The 17,126-nt window shown below is 40.5% G+C and overlaps 1 protein-coding gene across 2 annotated transcripts in view; it reads left to right on the forward strand.

Annotated features, from left to right (window-relative positions):
- Positions 1 to 11,944: 11,944 nt before the first annotated feature.
- The window catches only part of LOC139464837 (uncharacterized), a 45,588-nt gene continuing 40,406 nt past the window's right edge, over positions 11,945 to 17,126 (forward strand). Inside the window, exon 1 of one of the 2 annotated variants that reach the window (XM_071246368.1) lies at positions 11,945 to 12,427. The gene's annotated coding sequence lies outside the window, so the exon portion shown is untranslated. The remainder of the gene's footprint in view (positions 12,428 to 17,126) is intronic. The other variant, XM_071246369.1, reaches the window with a different exon arrangement.

The following is a 17,126-nucleotide window of genomic DNA, read 5'->3' on the forward strand; positions in this document are numbered from 1 at the left end:
CGTAATACCACACACATGCACTCACTGAGTGATATTTTCAACATTTTCACAACCTCTGATATAACATTGATGTGTAACTTCAACACACACAAATGCCATGAAATCACGTGGCTATTTTCACATATTATATAGTATTTGAGGTTCTGGTATCATATATATTTTAAGCAGCACACTGAGTTCATCCACACAGTTTTCATTTATAACCCGTTCATCATTTAATATCGCGTTATTAGGGGTCTCGGGATATTAGTGATGCTGCACTTACGGGTAACGACTGTACAGTAATGACATATTCGATACTTTTTAATCTTATCAGAAAATGAGCTAACAAGTGTGCAACTTGCATTGACTCTACATCTAAACTTCTTCCCTTATATTTTAACGAGACGTCGAAATAGAGACGGAGTTACGCTGAACCCAGCCGGGTATGACGTCACATAAACGAGATGAGCTGTGCATATGGAGGCCTGTACGTACCGACTTCCAGCTTCACGACGCGCACAGAGAGTCGGGAATCAGCTTACAGAAAGAAACAAATCTCTAAACTGGTTCCAGTCACTGTATGCGCGCGCGTTGTCAACTTGAGATATTGTGATATGAAGAGACGGGGCTCAACTTATTAAGATCTCAAGCCCTCTCTTGTCCCTAAAAGTTAAAGTACACTCTTCAACTTGTTTTCTGTTATGTTTCTATACTTTGACTATTGTAGTAACCGCATCTCTGGATTTTGTGATCTGTAATTGTTCATATTGATCATGTTGTTTATAAATACCTACTGACAATGTCTGCAAAAGAAGTACTTTCCTATGAACATTAGCTTCCACGTTGATACGGCTGACAAGTCGTCTGTTCCAGTTACATGTGGTTATTGTGATTTGACCAATCCGAATCGATTAATTTTGACATTCATGATAGAATGAACATTATACGGTCATTTGTGGTATATTCGTACACGTGGTATCTTATATGGCAAAAACATATTATTATTTTATGTTATACCGAGGGAGTTATATCCATGTATGTATTGTTTTGACTGATAATTCATTCAAATACTTTGTTACCTATATGAACTATATTATCAAGATGGATCCAGGTAGAGTTATTACTCGATTGAAATCATGTCGCAGTGCAGTGAGCAATTCCCTCAATGAGGACAAACGTTTTCTGCATTTAAAACTACCATCGTACATTGTCCTAAAAATAACAAGTTAAATTTATTATTATTACTGTTGTTGATATTGTCATTTGTATTATTCCGACGATTGTTGCGACAAAAACAAGTTATTAATGAGTAGACCGATGCTGTTCAAATTGTTGATATGTATGTAGACAGTTGATCACCAGAAACCACAAACAACCCAAGGTCATAAGCCCAATGACAAAGGGCAGATCATTCAGTAACCATTCACTTTTAAAGACGTGTTTTGCCCTGTTGTTCCTTCCTGTTGCAACTTCTTGTCATGTTTGTTGTTTCCAGTGATGGACATTCCATGTTGTTTGATTCAAGATGTTTTCCAAATCTTACCCCACTGAACCTGCAAAATCAAATGTTTCCAAACTTTCTGAGTATTGTATCCATACATAACATATGACTCAAAAGAAGTTAAAGAACACCCGCTTTTTTCATGTGAGTATACATATAGTTAATCTGGCATGGTTAGGTAATTTAAGATTGCGAAAACCTCGCGAATGGGTCCAGGGATTTCTATAGGTTTTACCGGAATTCCAGCCCTGGAGATATAGAGGATGGGCCATGGGGATTAACTATATTCATATGAACAATGTCGTGATCTCGCGTTCTTATGCTGTTGTGTCAATTGCCTATACAGTTATATGTAAATGTTTTGAAAAACGCGAGAACGCGAGATAGCGACACTCGACCAATGGCGCGATCTCGCGTTCTCGTGCTTTTGTGTCAATTGCCTATACAGTTATGTGCAACTATTTTCAAAAAAGCGAAAACGCGAGATTGCGACACTTGACCAATGTCGCGATCTCACGATCTCTCGTTCTCGTGCTTTTGTGCCAATTGCCTTTACAGTTATAGGCAACTATTTTCAAAAACGCGAGAAAGAGAGTCGTACTTTTGTGCCAATTGCCTTTACAGTTATAGGCAACTATTTTCAAAAACGCGAGAACAAGAGAGTGCGACACTTGACCAATGTCGCGTCCTCGCGTTTTTCGGCCTATTACCAAAACAGTCATCTAGTGGCTCAGTCGTCTGAGGCGTCACAATTCGCTGTTAAGCCAAACTCACTCACTTATGCAGAGCCATGCCGGTCCCTCAGGCTGGATATCGGGGGTACTTTTCCACTATAAGCATGCCTATCAGGTGGATGTCAAGGCCTGTGATTATTTCTATGACTGATGGTGTCGCTGTGAATAGCTGCAATACTGACTGATGTGGCTTTAAGCAATATTTACTCTCTCACTGACAGTGATATTTTGTTTCCAGTTTCCTCACACTTTAATGTTTTCACTATCACTGGACATTCATATACACAATTTCTTTTGTTAAATTATCTTGAGCATGTTGAGGATTTTAATTTAAAGTACATATGAAAACTGTACCAAAGGCAGAGAACTCTACTCTACATGGGACTTTGTGTATGTAAATTACATAGCACTTCCAAGCTCAAGTCATAATTTTGCTTGGGCGGTCGGGTAGCCTAGTGGTTAAAGCGTTAGCTCGTCACGCCGAAGACCCGGGTTCGATTCCCGACATGGGTACAGTGTGTGAAGACCATTTCTGGTGACCCCCGTCGTGATATTGCTGGAATATTGCTAAAAGCGGCCTAAAACCATACTCACTAACTCACTCACTCATAATTTTGCTAAATTCTGCTTGGAGAATGAAGAGCATGAAAGGAGCATGACCACCGGAATACTAACGTGCGCATGCGCCCTGACCTTGTGACATTACGCATGCGCAAGGTCAGTGCGAACGCGATATTTTGGCCAAATCTCGCGTTCTCGCGATCTCGTATTCTCGTGTTTTGGGAATATTTAGCTCGTTTCCAAAGGTCGAGATCGCGAGAATGCGAGATCGCGAGAATGTCCCTTACAGTATTCCATAAATACTGAACCAAATTAAAAACTTCACATTCCTAAAATTTTAACATTTTGACCAGTTATCATTGTGGGCCCTTATTGTGTATTCATACAGTAATGGCCACGTATTGTCTTCAGATAACACCCGTTTTTGTGCAGGTGAGTCGATCAAAATCATGTGCACAGCACTATAGTGGAAAAAGTGGTTTTTCACTGGTCACGTGGCCATAATACCGCACTTGTTTTCAGCCATACTTGTTAGCAGTCATTAACAAAAAAAGAAAACACAAGAAAACAAAAGTCTTTACGGCCATTTGTCATGCCACGCCTTTCAAATGTGCAACGTGAACGTGCCATCGGCATGTTGCTGACAGGAACGTCCGTAGCTGAAGTCGCAAGGACGATATCGAATCTTGAAGAATTATCTAATATTTCACCTACATGCTTAAAGATGTTGCTGTTGTTGTTTTATCATACTACAAGAATAAATTTCGTATAAGTAGGCTAATTGATCTGTACATGTAGTCATTGCCTTTCTATTCAAGAAATATTTAATATAAATTATTGACTAGAATATCGCCAGAGTGGGATGTGTTTGTTGACATATTCCGACGTTTATTGATGACACTGCCTTCGGACTTGGGAAAAAATGGTCTCTCGAAAAAATATATTGATTCTGTCTCATGCAAATAACATTAGATCAGCACTGACATACCGTACTCGACGCAATAAGTGCCCCGCTCCAATAAGAGCCCACGGCGATATTTGCTAATATATTGGCTAGTGAACAATCCCAATTGGCACCCCTTCCGATTGATCAATGTACACAAGACTTATTTATTCGTGTATAATACGCACTCGTGTGTTATATGCACCCTTAATCATGGGCAATTAAATTCTGGAAAAATATATCTGTTGTACATAAACATTTCAGGCTGTCAGCATAAACCACGAAATTTATCTTTCAAATCTGTTTTTTTTCACCAAAATAATATTCTAATAAGAGCCCGATATTTCCAATTTTGAGAGCGCCCTGGGCGCTTATTACGTCGAATACGGTACTTTGCAAATCATTATTCACCATATTATGATTAGCCATAGCAACTCAATGTCAAGACATTATGGAGTGCTATTGGCGAACCGGTGTACATTACTTAAATGTAAAGTGGCACTGTCAATACTGAATCAAAGTGAGCCCATGTACGTACCATATCCCTTTGAGGTCCCCAAACAACGACAATTTGAAACTATATCTGGACCCTTCAGTTCACGTTCCTTAATCAACACATAACCCTTGAAGATCCGGGTTAGAATAGATCTTCAGCAACCCACGCTACGTACGAGGCGATAATGTTTGTCGTAAGAGACGACTTGACGTGACTCGCTGACGTGGTTGATGTGGCATGTCATCGTATGCCAATTGTGTTGATCGATGCTCATGATATCACTCACTGGGTTATCTAGTTCCGGCTCAGATACTCACATACCGCCGTCATGTAGTGGGCGTTAAACAACACACAAACAAACACCACACAAATGGCTTCTAAACCACGATGCCATTTTTGGATCAACCCATATCACTATCACAAAACGTACCATGCCAAGTTACTGTAGCTTTGTCTTCATTGCTGTACAATAGGTAACCAAAGTCAGTGGAAGCAAGGAAATAGTTTCATTGCTGATAACATCTATTCTGTACTGTAACCTCGCAGTGTGTGCAGCGAGTGAGTGAGTGAGTGAGTATGGTTTTACGCCGCTTTTAGCAATATTCCAGCAATATCACGGCGGGGGACACCAGAAATGGGCTTCACACATTGTACCCATGTCGGGATTCGAGCCCGGGTCTTCGGCGTGACGAGTGAACGCTTTAACCACTAGGCTACCCGACCCTGTGTGTATGTAATCAGGGTAGCGAAGAGATAAGACACGGGTTGCAGTGCATCTTCCCGAGGCAAGTGCGTCCACTAGCCTTTTTATCAGAGTCTTGTAGGCTTGGATTTAGACCAGTGGACACGCTTGCCTCGAGAAGTAGTGATGTGACATGTACGACGGCATTGTACTGAAATATATACTTCATAAGTATACACGTTCATAGGTGTGTGGACATCGCCTTCAGTCGTATGTGTATTCATTCACAACGTCACATGGGCGACGTGGCCTAGTGGTAGAACGTCCGCCCGGAGAGCGAAAGGTCCGGGGTTCGATCCCCGGCCGCGTCATACCAAAAGACGTTAAAAGATGGTATTTGTTGTTACCCTGTCTGGCGCTCGGCATTAAGGGGCTAAAACAAGGACTGGTCGGCTCGCGATATCAGTGCAATAATCTTAAACACGACCTTAAACCTCATTTCACCCCACCTCACCATCCTTCTTCGTTGGCCTATCGATGTTTTGTTTTCAGAAGTAAGAGTTATTCACTTGATCATGTAGACTGGATGTATGCATGCACATACAAAATGTATAATTTTACTACCAACCCATGATAATTTGCGTTTTGTTCTGCTGTTTGCCATGTTTGTTGTGTTCACGGAGAAGCAGTCAGGAAGAACAGCACAAGGAAAAGAGTGAGTGGGTGAGTTGGGTTTAACGCCGCTTTCTAGTTATAGCGCAGCGTGTCAGCTTAATGTGTGACGAAAGCTCGAAGTGATGCAGGTCTCAGATGTTTACCACGTCGTGCTAAGGTGTGTGAACTGGTGGTTAGGTTGAACTTGCGTGAGAGTATATGTCCATGTGTCTGTGGAGTGGGGCGGGGGGAGGTGTGTGTGTGTGGGGGGTTGCTGTATACATATGACGATATTATTAGTTATAATGTTTTATTTATGTATTTGATTGATTGTATAATTTTAGGTGTCTTTTAGGCCAGTAATGGCCAGGTGTATTATGTACACATGACACATTAATAAACTATATTATTATTATTATTATTATTATTATTATTATTATTATTATTATTAAATTTTTTATCATTAGTTATTTACAAGCCGATGCCCGTTGACTCCGTGCTGCTTGCCATGGTAATAATACATTTTATAGCCCAGCAGATGTTATCTAATTTGTATTGACTACACTGATAGAAATAGTTAACTTACTTAACTCATGGAATATATGAAACACACATTAACTCCCTCATAAACCTATACCCTAACAAAGTGCCTACGATACAGAAGGCTTTAGGGTAAATCATCTACATTTTAACATAGCCAATGAATTTCTTAAGTAAACTAATCAGCGAGGGATCCTTTATCGACTGCTTGTAAAAACCTGATATCTAACAGCTTCTTGATAAATATTTTTGCTGCTGAAAATGCGAAACAGTGTGAGTATTGTACCCATCACATTGTCTTACTCTTCTTTATACAGTGAGTGAGTGTGGTTTTACGCCACTCTTAGCAATATTCCAGCAATATCACGGCGGGGGACGCCAGAAAATGGGCTTCACACATTGTACCCATGTGAGGAATCGAACCCGGACCTTCGGCGTGACGAGCGAACGCTTTAACCACTAGGCTACATCACCTCCCCCTTCTTTTTACAAAAGATATGACGACATTGGTTACTTACAAAACCAGCCGCCCAAAGCTAGTAAATCGAGTATGCTTTTTTTTTTACATAAAGTAATTCGACGGTGAAAACCCAAATGCTTAGAAATGTGTCCACTGGGTAAACCGGTTTTATGTTTCACTGGGTGATATAGGTGTATTGTGATGTATTGTGAATCGGCGATCGTCACAGCTGGACCAATAGATTTGTGAGCGGGTTTTGTTAATACCAATACAATGGCAGACTCGAGGCAGAATAACGACAAGGCCCGAGGATTTTCAGGATACAAAACTAATCTCGGAGATGGTCTGGGAGAACTGAAGTGCGCTTTAGTGTTTGTTTGTTTGTTTGTTGTTTAACGCCGCACTCAGCAAAATTCCAGCTATATGACGGCGGTCAGAAAATAATCGAGTCTGGACAAGACAATCCAGTGATTGACATCATGGGCATCGATCCACACAATTGGGATACGATGACATGCATCAACCAAGTCAGTGAGCCTGACCACCCGATCCCTTAAGTCGCCTCTTACAACAAGCATAGGCGCCTCCTTCGGCAAGTATGGGTTACTTAAGACCTATTCTACCCCGGATCTTCACGGGTATCTTACCGAACGATGACGCTAGGCCTCACATTGCAATCCTTATCAAAGTGAGTGTGACACGGGTAATGATATGCCCATCTTCACAGGTCAATGTCATATGTTGTAATAAGACATTGACATTTGAAGATTGGCATAACCGCAGTGGTGTCCTCCGGTACACGCCACATGGTTAGTCACCATGCTTTAAGGGGGCACTTAGTCTTCCCAAGGCCTGGATGGCATTTATCCCAGTCAGTCAACGTGCACCTCTTTGTATGGGGTAATTTTACTCTCTCCAAGATCTGGTTCAGTGACTTCATGGTCGCTGTCTTTCACGGGGTAGTTGACCTGTCAAACATCGGGTAAAAGCGTCGGATGGCTGCGGATGGCCTACTTTCGTCTTTCAGTGTGTGTTCTGTGGTTCAGTGTGGACCAGTGTTCATCATGGGGGATGCAGAGGGTACTCTTCCTTTTGAGGCGGGGTCCTCGCCCTCGGTTTCAACCGACACCTTCTCGAACTCAGATGCGACCGTGGCACTCCCCCCACCACGTTCTCTTTTGTCTAGACAGTAGTTTCTTTTTTTACATACAACAGTACACTAACGACTATCAATAACACTACTCCCACAAGCAACAACAGTTATTTCCAGTGAGAGTTCGTTTCTGGCCCTTCTCTTTCATCTAAGTCCAACAAGTGATTAATCAAATTATCCACTGAATTATTTTTCAATACTTTTCATTTTGTTAGGCAAAGCGATAACGTCTATTATTTTACCGAACAAACATAGTCCTTATACAACAAGTAGTTAGTGTCGAAACTACTTGGCCGTGTTAAGTGAACAGTGTTAGTTGCTGCTGCTCGATGAACAAAGTGATTAAACTCTTACCGCCCATTGTCCAGGTATCAGGCAAGGGATGGTTTGTGGTGTCCCTGGGTGTAGTTACTCACCCATATCGCTGAACAATACACAGCATGACACAGACAGACAGACAGATTGTTTATTTATGACATAGTGAATTTTGTTGATCCCTAGGGGTGTTACGACTTGGGGGAGATTTCTTTTGCTTTTGAAAATGTTTTTGTCTCTAATATGTACATTTAGATACATTCATAAGTTGTCTTTTTTTTGGTTTTTTATTAATCTGGGGAAGTTTAGGGGTTAAGAAGGTTATATTGTGTCCTCCTGATAAGAACTGATGTTTCAAGGTCACTGTGTGTTATGTTGTTTAATGAGCTACATCACTATATTCGTTGAGGTGAGACTAGTTATCATACCAAAATTGCATTTGACAATCCGGAATTTATTGTATTAATATGGAGATATTTACACGCTTGGTGGGGATTTCAACAGGCCAAGATTCGGTTGATGATGCTATTGCGCATCGACCATGAATTGATAATATTTCTGATCGTGGTGAAAATGTTAACTGAAAACGTTATGCACGTGACGAAGACGTAAATGCGATTGGGAAAGTATTGCTGAAGTTCTGAAGTTATTAGTCATTGTGCTGACGCCGGCTAGGTGGACTTCACATTCATTAGTGCAGATGAAGAAGTAAACAAGATTATATAATGTCAACAATTAGTTTGTTTACATTTTGTTGCCATTGTGATGTCATTTACAGGTCAGAGTCGGAGCACCTGCCACTCACTTGTAGATTGCAGTCACGTTATCAACAACCACGTGACCAGTGTGGTCGGGAACAGGTATCATTATGTTTGGAATGACAACAAAGCGAGTATATACTTTCTCCTGGTGAGTTGACCGTCGTCCGATTGTCCGTCCGTCGTTAACTTTTTAAACTTTAGACATCTCCTCTGAAAGTACAACATCTGTTTCCCTGAAACTGTTTATGAAGAATCCGAGCTATGATGTCCCCGTAAAATATAAAAAATGACAAAAATATTGACATAATCATAAGAAATTTGTACTAATGCATAGTCCATTGTACGATTTCTGACCGCCTCCGTGGTCTGGTGGTAGAGCGTCTGCCCGGAGAGCGGAATGTCGGGGGTTCGATCCCCGGCCGTTTACACCAAAAGACGTTAAATTGCTGTTAACCTGACTAGGCGGCTCGAAGTAAGTATGCTGTGTCTGAGTGTGGTATTTATGTTAAACTGTGGATGGTATCTCAGTGGGCTGGCACTATAAATTAGTCCAGGCTAGTACAAGCAGTCACACACAGACACGGACACACAGACATAGACACAGACACAGACACGGACACGTGCATGCACGGCGCTATATAAGTGCAATAACCTTCAACGCGACCTTTAACCCCAGACAGACAGATATTTTATTTTCGTCTCACCGTTGTACATAATAAAAAGGTTTTCTGCGCTGTAATATTAAAGGGCAGGTTTTGGCAGTGACATATGACTCATGTTTAAAAAGGACACACAATTTCTCATTATTTGATAGGTTTACTTACTCCTTCATCAGGTGATGAAAGAGTAAGCATATAAATGTGCTCCGAAACGTTGTGTTCCTTATAATACAAAGGTTGACTTCAATTAATTCTCTTCCTTATGTGTATTACTTCTAAATGCCTTTCAATAATATATATTGATACTAACCGGTGACCTCGTCTAGGTGAACACTACCAAGCTGACTGTCGTTCATTTCCCGATGAACGTCATTATGTCACGTGATTACGTTGTCAATGTGGCGGAGACATACAGAACTACTTTAGGGGAATTCTTCAATGTCTAAACATAACATCAAATAGGGAAGGTATCATCATATGACAATTTCTTTAAGATTGTGCACATTCCACCAAAACTAATGCCATAATCTAAGTTTTCAAATAAAGAATGAATTTTGATCTTTTAAAAAGTATTTTGGATGCTGTTGAGGTGGCTGTGCACGTTCTTTCACGTAGGTGGCGCAGTCGGATGTAACTATTTTGGGCGGGGTGGTTACTCTTGGTCGTCCCGACCTTGGCCGATAACGTGTTGACCCATGCTATTGTAACCGATCCCATAGCCTTACGATGGTGCTGGTGCTCTACATTGAAAACCCTGGCTACAGCTGATCGGGATTCCCCTTCCTGAAAGCGGCATATGACGTTGTTTATTTGCTCGTCTGTTAATCTTGACATGTTGTTGAACTGTTACTGTTCGATGACATCCCTTCAATTAAATACCGTTCATAGTGCTGCTGCACGTACATTGTAAATGCACTGGGTGCGTTTTTCCGAATCGTACGTGTTCCCCGACTAATGCTTTGCATGTCCTTGTTGTGATCATTTTGATCCGGGAAATTTGTCACTGACACTGTAACACATTAAACCTCTTCATTTTGCACATCTTGGTTCTCTACTTTTGCTTTTATGGGCAAAAATATCCGCATTGCGTTTCTTTTTTTGAAGAGTATATGTGCGTTAAGGATAGGCGTTGTGGTATTCTGTGTATGGTTTCATTGTGACCTAGTCACCTTTCACGAGGAAACTCTTCAACACTTGAGGTGTCCTTTGTGCAGACATAACACTCCTCGCCTCAATGACCCAGGATACTGAAACGGTCGTATTCACACCATTCAAAAAGAGTCGTTGTCAAGTCAGAATAGCTTTGAAGTCAGTAACACTGTACAATATCAGCGAGTGTGTTTGTCTCAACACAGCTTTGGTTAAAATTGAGTTTTATCATGCATGATTGTTATAGTATATATAAAAGGTTATAGTATATAGCCTGATTGGTGTACATACACACGATTAAGAAGGCATGATGGCTAAAACAATAGAGTGATTAACACAAGTGGGGGATTTAACCTTCTACCTGCTGGCTGACGATATGTATTGCCACGTTTTAAAACAAATAGAGCTCTTGAATCTTTTATCCCACTTGGTATCTGTCTCTTAAATGATTGTTAAATTCTGTACTGTTTCAGTCTGTTTGTCATGTCATGTTGTGTATTATACAATCTGTTAGCACGTTCCTGCGTTCAAAGAATTCCCTTGCTGGTCACTGTCGTGCCTGAACCCAACAGATACACGCAGATCGTCAGAATTCACCAGGTACAAGGACAAGACGGAGCGCTTACACATAAACTATCTGCCAAAAGAAAGTACGCACTTAAAAAATGATTAGACAAAAAATAATACAAACGTTACTAGGCTTGAAAGATGTGCACACCACCTGCTGTAAGGTACTCATTGTTATGATACATGCAATATCATTTATGATTCCCGTGTCAAATACATCGCCATACTATAACCATGTCTTGTTTCTTTCAGCCAAACATGGGTGTATATTGTCTTTTACCAAACAGACATACAGACAGTTTATTCATTAGAAAGGTCATAGGCTCATAATGTTTGATTGCATGAACTATGCATGCCAAAGAAGTAATCGATTTATGTTTCCTTTTAGACACAAACATAATGAAACTGTTATTCATAAACGTTTCACGTCTTAACATTCATACAATTAAAAATCATAATAAGCTTTGTAACAAATAAGTCATCATTGTTGTAGTGCAAGAAGGTAGAGCCTCACATGGTAGATGACTCATTCGCCTGATGGCGAACGTGTTTTGATTTCTTGACTTTATGCTTGATGTGAAACATTTGTGAATATTAACTATTTTGCACATTAAATCAATGATATGGCTGAAAAGGTAAAAAAATAAACCTAGGGTATACAAGTAGATGTATTTCGTGATTTCTGTTGTCGCTGTTTTCATTATACGATTATACCAGATGAAGCGTCCCTATAATCAACAGGCAAGTGTTTCAGAAGGGTGGGTTAAATTTTGGACGCTGACGGGGTTTGGTGGGGTAGCCGCCGTTACCGTATCCCGCATCCGTCCCTCTTTGGATATGTTTTTAGATACACCAGCACAGGGGGCTACGGATCGTTCCCTTAGAAACGCATTCAGAATTCCAGAAAGAGGACAAACACCGATACGGGTTTCAGAAAACAAGATGGCGGCACCTCGTAAACAATACCTTTTTTATTTTTCATCTAATGTCTTTATCAAGGTTTACCTTCGATGAAATAAAGAACACGTTTTTGGAGGTCGATTAAGCACTGGTCCGTGCAGACATGTTCCCAATAATATCATTCCTCTTTCTATGTACTGTGTGGACCGAGAGTAACATCTGTGCGGCGTCTATACAAAGGCTCTGCGCTGCGCGTCAACCGGCCTTGTTGAACCGGGTTTGCCCGCCACGGTCTCCAGTCAACACAGTCCGCTTTGACCGCATGTGTCACTGTCGTGGAACCGAGGATAACACCTTTGGAAACGCATAGGTAAGTGTTGTTTATTTGTATATTCTAATATGAGTACGGAAACATATCTATAATATGATTTACCACTCTGCCATACTTGTTACACTATTACAGGAAATGTACGGAGTCGGGTGTTTCTAAGCGGATAGCCATTCAAGGAAGGTAGACATGTCAAGTGTCGGAAAGGGTGGGGACGCCATGCTCTTCAAGATCATTGCAAATATGGGAACACAGAAGATATTTTTATATTCTTATAACACCTTCATGGGATACATTTCTACAAAGTTCTACTTACAAGCAAAAATATGACATTTGATTTGACGCAGAAATAGCCAAACAGTGCCTTATGTTGTATGAAAATAACATAATGAATTCAGCAGAATGGAGAGTGTTTTTTCACAATCCTTTGAGATAGTGTTTTTTAAATTTAAGATTCAGAGTGTGCGCTGGGGTTTAATAGTATCTGATGATTTTCGATGTACGTATTAAGGCCATTAATAAACGGGAAAATAATAAGTGTTTCTGTATTGAATAGATGGCTGATAATAGAGACTGATTATATTCTAGCGTTGAAGTTCTATATATGCTTGACAAAATAGATAAGCGTATATACTTCAAATGGACTGGACCAAATAACAGTTCGTTATATCCATCAGTTCGTTATAAGCGTGTTTGTTATGAACGTAGTTTACTGTATCTGAAGATTCCGACGATCACGATTCTGATATAGCAGCAACAACTTCTTTGACTGGGAAAACCTCCTATAAAGTGTGACAACTAGTAAATAGTGCAGCGTTGTCGGGTCACTGAATGAGATCACGTTGGTTGACAATTTTACCCAAATGTGTTGGAATTTAGTTGATCAATATTGGCGATGGGGGTACATTTGAGAAGTGGATGAGGTTGATGAGGAGGGACAGTGCCTGGATGTAAGTGTGTAAGTGACTAAATATGATCTCACCAGCAACAAAGACGAAATACCAATGATAATTGTTTTTGGCTTCCACAGATATCGGTTGGGTGAGATCAGTCATTATTACCCACGTGGCGAAAATACAGGCAGTTAGATACTCAATCCTTACGTCACACGTGTGTCGTACAAGGTTGACTTTGTTTTATCGTTTTGATTGGATAACCGTGACCTCTGTCACACCGGGACTACCTTTGTATTCATAAAAAAATATTCATTTTACAACTACAAGGCAGAACTGAAGCAATCCCATGAGAGCGAGTTATATTTACAAACACTTTATTAAACCAAGCAAGATAGTCACACGCATCACATTCCGTTTGTAATCTATAAACGTTATAAATAGAGCTTTAACAGACATTCTATAATCGAGCTATATCCATTTACAACTAACGACCAATAGATCGAGGGTCCCCTTGACGCATCCGAGCACTTTCGCAATCTTCAATTCGAGTTAACGTAAAAGGATAAGCGTGGTGAAATGAATTTAGTTTAAACTATCCGGACAGGTATCTAGACCTACTTGCCATCAGTGTCCCTTTCGAGGCGTATTTTGTGGGCTGTTTCGGGAGCTGTTTGTTCACGACTGCACTCCCAGATCACTCAAAGTGAACATTTCCAATACAAATCATTCGAGTACTCCGTAGAAGTGTGCCTGACTTCTGATAAAGTGTCCCAAAATATCCCAAATGTGAACAATAACATTCCTTATCTCTAGCCTAATACGCCATGAGTATATCACGGTTGTCTTTTCTTATTCCGGTGGTGACCTGGCCCTTCGTTCGAAGCTGTCACTGACATGCAAGCAGACTTGAGTTAGTTGATTTTCACGTCTTCAGTATAGGGTAGTCAATTAATATGAATCTTTTTTGCGAACACTCTGATTTCCCTCTTCCAAAATGGTACGGACATGATATAAATTCAGCTGATAGATCAAGGAAACCGAACCATTTTGATTGCACAGACGGGATCCCGGCAGTGCGAGTGACCGACAGTTGATCCGATGTTCAAAGCGCGGCGCTAATGTGACTTTTCAAATTTTCTCATAGGTGTCCTGCGTACTAAAAACATGGCGTTTGAATTACCATAAGTTGAAGAAATTTTTCCAAAAAGATCTTGAGCGTCTGTGCTATTTTGTTTTCAAACACAATTGCAGGCGCATGTTGTCAATACGTATGCATAGAAAGGTCAACAATGCCTAATTTGGGCATATATCAAAATTCATGCCCAACCAAATTTTGCAACCGGTCTGACACAGGCCAGCTGTATCGAGGAACCAGTCTTTCTCCAGCCTGGTTCTCTGTGTATGCTGCGCTGGCACTACACTGACCCAGGCAACGACTGCTCAATGACGGGCTCCACTGGACGAACAAACATGTCGGACACGACATGTATTTACTATAGAAAACGCTAGAACGGGTGGTTAAAATCTTTTCTTAGCATTTTCATAAATGCTCTTATAACGTGTACGTCACGGGAATAACGTCCAATGTTACTTTTAGTGAAGGAAAACATTATTCAGACTGTTTCGAGACTCGGAAGTGGTCGTCACATCGGTGACAAGTAAACAATGACAAACCCCCTATTTTCAACAGTGGTATGAGTGTAAATATTTCGTGTCTACTCGAAATCAGAAATAAGTTTATTCTCAAAAAACACAAAAGGTGGTTATTACAATAAATCATTATGTATATGTACAAATAGCAGACAAGATGGTAGTTAATAACATGTGGTTACCTAGCATTTTTAATACTAAAGGACATTTTTATAATGAATCTCGATAAATTCTTTAGATCCTGGGTGTTTGTTGGTGATAAGAGTTTTACAAATTTTACAATATTTGGCCATTTAGTATGATATGATGATAGAAATGATTGCCTCTCTGAATACGTAGTGAAATTCATCAGCAATAGATTGAGAATTACATAATTAACAGGTTCTATTTTCCTTTGGAATTTTTTTCCATCGGCCAGTCTTATTAGGTAAATTATAATTACAGGTTCGAAATCGTAGTATTGGAATTGATATTCGTTTTGGCAATAAAGGATATTTATCGAGAACCGGAGTGTCCTTTAAATGTTTATAATATAATCCTTTAGAACTAGAATTGACGATTACAGTAGATCTCTTCTTAATGATTGTAATTGTTGTTTGTAACTTTAAATTGTTGTGACTTGATTATATACACATGTACTCTGGACTGGAGGCCTTTATTACAGAATAAAAGAGTCTTGAAGTCTTGAAGAACTAGAATTAACGTCACGTCTCCATTTCTGAAAAAATATCTTTAAGTATTTGCTCTACTTCTGACACTGGCCACTTTGTTGTGTATATTGACGGATCGCCACATACATAAGATAATCCAATACTGTCTAGTATAACCATAACACATCTAACCCAGGGATTTGTTGATGCAATAGTCTTGTTCCCGTTAAGTGACAGCTATAAAAACTTATACACACCTGTTTGATTTGTTAAATTGTGCCAGAAAGATATCATTCGTTTAAAAATTATTATTCTCACTGTTATTAGCCTCACTGTTGTCACGAAATCGTGTACATAATAAATGAAATAACGACCGACAACATTGCAGTTTATCTGGCGCACTCGACCGGCAACAATGCAGTTTCCCGGGCACAGCCGGAGCGCTACCATTTGCGCCATTATTGCGCTATAGCGCGACCGCTGTTTCGCTATACCGTTACCGTGCCTCACGCTCCAGTGGTTCTTGCTTTACAATCCAAGACCCCCTTTCGGTCTTCGGGAAACTAAATTGTTTGATAGCCTTTATTTAGAAGTCGACGGATGACAAGGTAGGCACAATTTTATGGATAACAAATTCTTTAATGCTGTAAAAAGAGACGGTAAAGAGCACTAATCCCAAGTGTTTCACGTTTACAGTACTGATCAAATGGCACCTTCTCTATTACATCCTCATGCATAAAATTCATGACCTCAATGTGGCGACCTTTGTTTTAGCGGTCGAGCATGTACAGATGATACAGAACAATGTGAATGTATCAATTTACCTGTAGCACCTGTAGGTCCTCAGTCGCGATGTTGATGAATAATATCAACGTGGTAGAGATACTAATGGACTGTTGGGTGGTGCCTCCTTTGTGTGGGCTGTGTTACAGACCCTAGGGCATATAAAACTGTCTCTCAACAACCACGGTGTCCTTGCCCGTCACCCCCACAACCAGTCCTGCTCATTTGACGGAGCTCGTCACCCCCACAACCAGTCCTGCTCATTTGACGGAGCTCGCCACCCCCACATCCAGTCCTGCTCATTTGACGGAGCTTGTCACCCCCACAACCAGTCCTGCTCATTTGACGGAGCTCGCCACCCCCACAACCAGTCCTGCTTATTTGACGGAACTCGTCATGTCTAGAAGGTTGCTGTAAACATCAACTTGTTAATATGTAGATGCTACCAGAAAGCAAAACGTCTTCATATGTAACCTGTACAACGCTTTTAATTAAAATAGACGGGCTACCGGAATGGGTCATATAAAACGCAGCGGCGACGAGCAGGTTCGGGTGGTCAGGCTCATTTGTCATTCGGCATTTGTGGTTTTCCTTTGTTTGTTTGTTTGTTTGTTTGTTGTTTAACGCCGCACTCAGCAGTATTGCAGGTATATGACGGCGGTCTGTTAATAATCGAGTCTTGATCAGACTATCCAGTGATTGACATCATGGGCATCTTTCCTCGCAATTGGGATACGATGACATACATCAACCAAGTCAGCG

This window comes from Haliotis cracherodii, unplaced genomic scaffold, assembly GCF_022045235.1.
Source record: "Haliotis cracherodii isolate W230 unplaced genomic scaffold, xgHalCrac1.p SCAF_17, whole genome shotgun sequence".
NCBI classification, from domain to species: domain Eukaryota; kingdom Metazoa; phylum Mollusca; class Gastropoda; order Lepetellida; family Haliotidae; genus Haliotis; species Haliotis cracherodii.